Below are 6,037 nucleotides of genomic sequence, written 5' to 3' on the forward strand. Positions count from 1 at the left end.
AAAGTGATACGGATTCTGTGTTACACTGGAAATAACTGATATTCTGTGTCTTATTAAAAAACATGCATATCTTGCTTTGCACTTAAAAAAAGTAAGCTTTGTTGAGGGGACAGCTAGCAATAATGTACTGTATTTAATCCTATCCAGGAATAATGGGAACTGAATTTCTGTAGGACATCACTGGATTGACTAGCGGTGATTTAAGAACACTATGAGAGAAACAAATTTATTCCTAACATAAAAACACTTTGTAATTAACTGCATTAAAATAATGCTTAGAAAGCACTGTTACTTTTCAAGGCATAAAAGTTATATCTACGTCTTTTATACTTTTCAAAATTTGTTATTTTTTTTTTCCACTTTTTTACTGTGTCTTAAACAGTAGTGTCACTTAAGGGATACACAAATTTATAAATTGTGTTATGAGGTATCAATTATAGCACTGGTTTATGGTAGCTTGCACACTGAGTATGAAAGGGAATCTGGGATTATAGTGATTTATTTTGTACATAAAAAAGAATTTTGTAAATAGCTGACTGCATAAGGTTAATATTTAGAACTACTGTCTTGTATGTATTGTACAAACTTGGTAAAGTTAACATGCTTCCGTTACGTGTAAGTAAAGCCAGCAGTCCTGCGCTGGTCAGACAGGGTTGATTTAGTTCTGACTAAAGCAGATTGTACCTTTATATAGAACATGCACTGTGCATCTGGGGCAAGACTGGTCAGACATCTGCGCATCCTGGCACAGGGACAGCGCGTTAGATGTGACACTGCTTCCGAAAAATGCTTTCTGGAGCCTCTCTCGGTGTGGTGCTCCAGTGCAGTGTGCCAAAGAAAACACTTCATGTCCCCTGCGGCGTGGGGGACAGAACCTGAAGTACAAACTTTGGGATTGTTTTTTTAATAAGCTGCAGTGAAAATGTGTGTTTCACATTGTTTCTATGCAAGTAACTTAATGGTTTTTTTAATTATGTAGAGAAATATCTTGCAAAAAAACCCCTGTTAATATAAAGGCTTGTTTAACAATATATTTACTTAAAATGAGATACTTTTTCTACAAAGCCTAATTTTCTATATACTGTAGCAGTGAGTTTTCTTTAAATCAAAAAGGCCTTAATACCTGTGGCCTTTCTTATGATAGGGTGGCTCTCAAGAGCAAGTACTACTGATGTGGATAAGAGTTTCATCGTTTGGCTCCTGGGAAGTCCTTGCTCCAATGAATTTCATGTGATTTATTACCTGAGATAATTTGGAGCCAAGATTTTGCTATTTTCTAAACCAAAATGTCAATGGATTTTGTGGGACTGTTCAGCATCTTGTGTTTGATTACTAATGAGAGTATTTATCAATATTTTGATACTATGCAGAGAAATTGTGTTCCAGCTTGGACAGCATTCACAGTGAACCTTTGAACAATCAAGGAAAATTGTGTGGTACAAAGGTCATGTAAATGCTGAATCAACAGGAACTACAATTCTGATAAACCAAAGTTATTTGTTTTATCCATCATGTATTAAAAATGGAATGTATTTACCATTATATTACAGTATCTGCATTTTGGCATTTGTAATTTATTGCCTTCAGGCATTTCTTTTATAAATTCCCCATTAAAAATATACAAAATTCTTGCTGCTGGGAAGGACAGTGAGAAAGATCTGAAAAATCTCCTGTGAGCATGCATGCTAAGTGCCCTTTGGTTTTGTAGTCATGTTTGTAAACAGGTGACTTAAACACATGTTTATACATTGTCTTTGTTATAATAAAATATACTGTAGTATTCTTGCACCTAAGACACTTCAATGCATTTTTTTCATAGCGCTGTGCGAGGTGATGAGTAATTGCAGTGTTTTTATCCCTCTCTGTGCACTGAGAGAGCAATGCCAGGAATTCTTCACCTGCACACAGAGAGTTACTAAGGAGTGGGAAACTGAACTATTGCTTTCATCCTAATGCTTGGAACATTCTTTCATGACTTCTAGTTAAAGACCTTCTTCAGGTTACATAGAATATTTCCACACTTCCCTCTTGCTGCAACCTTCTTAAAATATTGATAACACATTTTTTTATGTATTTAACATTATTCCCTTTTTTAGATAGTTTATGGTAACTGCTCTAAAAAAGATAAACACAAAGTAATTCTGAAGTTACAGCAAAACACTGGACTTGAAATAGATACATTTTCAAAGAACTGTGAAATACGAACTCAGCAGTAATCATAACATTCATTGGAAGCGAAATGCTTCAGTGGCAGAATAAAAATCTGGCACTTGTGTGTGCAGTGCTGCTGTACCAGAAATAACACACAAAATGTGAATTCCTGAGGTGACCTTCATAGCTGAAGAGATTGTCTGTGCAATTTGGGTGCCTTAGCTTTGAAGTAATCAAGCAGTAGCTGGGAAGTTAAAACAACTCTTTGAATGCCTCCGAAAATGATGAAGGGGAAGAAACTGAAAGAAAGGAGGTGCAGAGACCTGTTGGGGCCTGGAAGGTCTTAGAGTAATGGACCTCATCAGCTGCTTCTCCAACAAAACGTGTTTGGGTTATTTGCTTCCATCTGTTATTTCACCAAAGTTAACACTGAAAATAGACAATTTATATTAAAGGGGCTTTTCTTAAACTGTAGGAGTAACTTACTGAAACATCTCCACCAACTGAAGTCATTTAATCCAAGACTGGCTATCTTCTGAGAGACACACTATAAATCCGACAGTTGAAAAGACCGATACAGCTGTTTTAGTCATTTTATACCTTTGTTTGCAGACAGCTAGAATAAAGGATACTGAAAACCCCAAGATGTGTTCCAAATGGTCTTTGACTTCTCTCTTAATGGATCTCTGTCATAAATCGCTTCAAAATATGCATTATGCTGTTTTGAAGTTGCATAGAAAATCTTTCAAAGGACAAGATAAATTTAACATACTAAATTGTTTGATTTGTGATATAAACAGCACCTGACATTACTGTGAGAGTAGTTTTATGGTACATTTTGTGTATACTCTATTTTACCTAGAGTATAAAATAAAGCTATGCACGTATTTGGAAAAAGACTCCAAGTTTGCAAAACTAACCCAGGATATGGGAAAAAATGGTATTTTGTTTCCATTTGTAACATTTGAAGGGTGCTATTAGCAGATAATAAGTAACAAATATCAGCAGTATTTAAAATGTCTTTAAATCCTTTTGCTTTTTTAAAGTTCTAAGAAAACCCAGTTCCGGTATGGAGTACTAACAAGCTGAAGCATCGTGCTTTTTTTCTTTGCCAATTGTTCAGCTGATACACAGAGAACTGTAGGTCCTCTTTCTTTACAGGACACAGAATGTACTTGGTTCAAAGAGAGTCAAATCCAGTTGAGTTTCAGTAACAAAAAAAGTATTTAAATATGAAAAGTGCAACTTCTTTAATAAAAATAAATTTAGCATTTTGCAAAGCGCTGAAAAATGCAGTAGCTGAATAGGATGAGGAATCACATTTCCCTTTGAAGTCTGACCACCCTGTCTCCATGTGCGGTTTCAGAAGGCTGCACATCAAAGGAGAAACACTGCATCCCTCCCCTGACACTGGCCGCTTGTTCGAGTCAGTCTTTGAAGGTATCTGACTCCTCTCTGTTTGGCTACGGCCACTGGTAAAGATCCCTGCCAGTATTGACCACTGGTATTCGCAGTAATTTAGGTGGCTGGCACCAAAGGTATTTGAGAATCTCACAAGAATAAATCTTATTTCCTGTGCATTACTTTTTTTGCACTTATTCTTTCACTTTTATTTTTGCCCTCTATCATACTTACCTTTTCTTTTTTAATAATGGCCTACAGTTTAACTGCAATTAAAAATGAAGAAGTTGGGCAACCTATACCACACCTTCATGAACTGTTTGCTTTGCATCTCTAGAAGCGGAGCTCAGAATCTTTTTGATGTACATCTATGAAATCCACTGCTGTACATTACCTGGATTTTACTTCCTATTAAAAAGCACTTGAGATGCAAAGTGTAATTAAAAGATTAAAAACATGCCAGGACATTTATATCTGAGCCCTACATTAATGCTTAATCTCTATATGTTGACTTTGTTCATCAAAACTAAATCTAAAATAAAAGTTTGCTTTATTTGAGGTCTTTCTAGTTAATGTAATGACAAACATCAGAGATCTTTAAAAATATGAAAGATTACCTTCATTAAACTGCTCACAGCTGCTTTCTCAGCACAAATGGGAGCTGGAGAGGAGAACAGTTTTTGCAAGAAGAGGTGTGTGGAAGAAAGCTGGTTTTGTGGAAGGGAAGTGCTAAATCAGCATTTGGTACTGGGCATAGGTGAACTGGAGGGACACCGAGCTCCGGCCTGGAGAGCGTGCTCTCGGGTATGGCAGTGTGGCCATGAGAACATCAGGTGTTTTAAGTGCAGAGGAATGCACTGATATTTCAGGACTCACTCTTGACATACAGGGTGAAGAGAAATGACAACAAAAATTTTGCTTCCATGAAGTAGGTTTGTAAGTTACAGATGATGCTGGGATCATTAGACATGGCCACCAAAGGGTTCTTAACAGGAAAAGGTATGTTGTATGTTTGTTATGTATGAAGGATGAGTAAAGTATCTCTATTTTTATGAAGATAATGTGCCTCCCAGTTTCTCTTCCTGATGCTCTGTTTTACCACATAAAACTGATTAACAAGAAATGACATGGGGGAAAAAATAAGTCACTGCCAGATAAGGTCCTAGATAAAATTATTAGTAAGTTATTTAATTAGTTGTTCACTTAAACTACCTGGGCAGCTGCATTTGCTCCAGGCCCAGCTCTAGTAGTGCCACACCTACCATCCGAGAGTGCATGCAAGTCTTGAATGGCCCAGCCGAAAATGGAGGATTTGAGGATGCTGAAACGTCTGAACAGGTTTTCTGGCACTGGGTTTGAGTCCCTGATGGTGCCCACTGAACACAGTCCTCTCCTGGGCTTATTCTCCTTCCAGATTCCTACAGGTAGGACTGTGATCCAGACTCCCGACTAAAGAACAAGTGGATGCACTACAGGGATTAACAATCCCTATGAAACATGAAGAGATGTCACTGACAGGGGTGTGACATGTCACTGGGCAGATTACATGCAAATATGCTGGGCTGGCTGAAGTCAGGACTCACCATGGAAATTAATTGGAGCTATTTTTCTTAAAATGTTATTTTAGCAGGCAAGATCACCCTGAGAATGGACACTATAAGAGAAACTGATTGTTGGGAAGAGGATCTGTTGTTGCTGTTGTGGCTCTGCCCCTCTCTCTCTGTCTCCCCTCTGAGACAGGAAGTTTTGTGCAACTGTTGAGTGTCCTGGGCAAAATCATTTGTTTCTGTGACCAAATCCTCTTGCCTCCACAGGCTTCTGTGTGTACCAGCTATGGTGGCTATAGATCTCTGGTTTCTGTAAGCCACCCAGAAGCACTACACAGCCTATTCTTAGCCTGCAGCCCACTCCTCATTACTGCCTTGCTTAACCTGAGGGACTCCTTTCCAAATGGCTTGCTGGATACAAATAAAAATAAACATTTCAAGTTCAAGTCCATTCCTTTAATTTTAGGATTATCACTGATTCAAGGTACTATATTCCAAAACTGGAAGGACAGACCTATGGCCTTAGTGAATGGTGTAAACAACCCAAGATTGTTCCCACCATCAAAGAAGATTCCTGTCTGAATGGAGTGTTACATTTCACATCCTAATAACTAGTTACTAGTGCAGGATTCAAGGAAAGTTAGTTTGTCAGTTCTGCAAAAGGCCTTTCTATTCATTGAGGACTCATGAGGCAGGCAAGTAATTTTTCAACCATTGACTAGATGACAGTCTAGCGACCAGATGTCACTAAGATCCCAACTTAGTGACCAGATGACACTAAGTTGGGGGGGAGTGTTGATCTGCCTGAGGGTAGGAAGGCTCTGCAGAGGGACGTGGATAGGCTGAATCAATGGGCTGAGGCCAATTGTATGAGCTTCAACAAGGCCAAGTGCCGGTTCATGCACTACAGTCACAATAACCCCATGCAGTGCTACAGG

The sequence above is a fragment of the Mesitornis unicolor genome, unplaced genomic scaffold (assembly GCF_000695765.1).
Source record: "Mesitornis unicolor isolate BGI_N332 unplaced genomic scaffold, ASM69576v1 scaffold50139, whole genome shotgun sequence".
In the NCBI taxonomy this organism is placed as follows: domain Eukaryota; kingdom Metazoa; phylum Chordata; class Aves; order Mesitornithiformes; family Mesitornithidae; genus Mesitornis; species Mesitornis unicolor.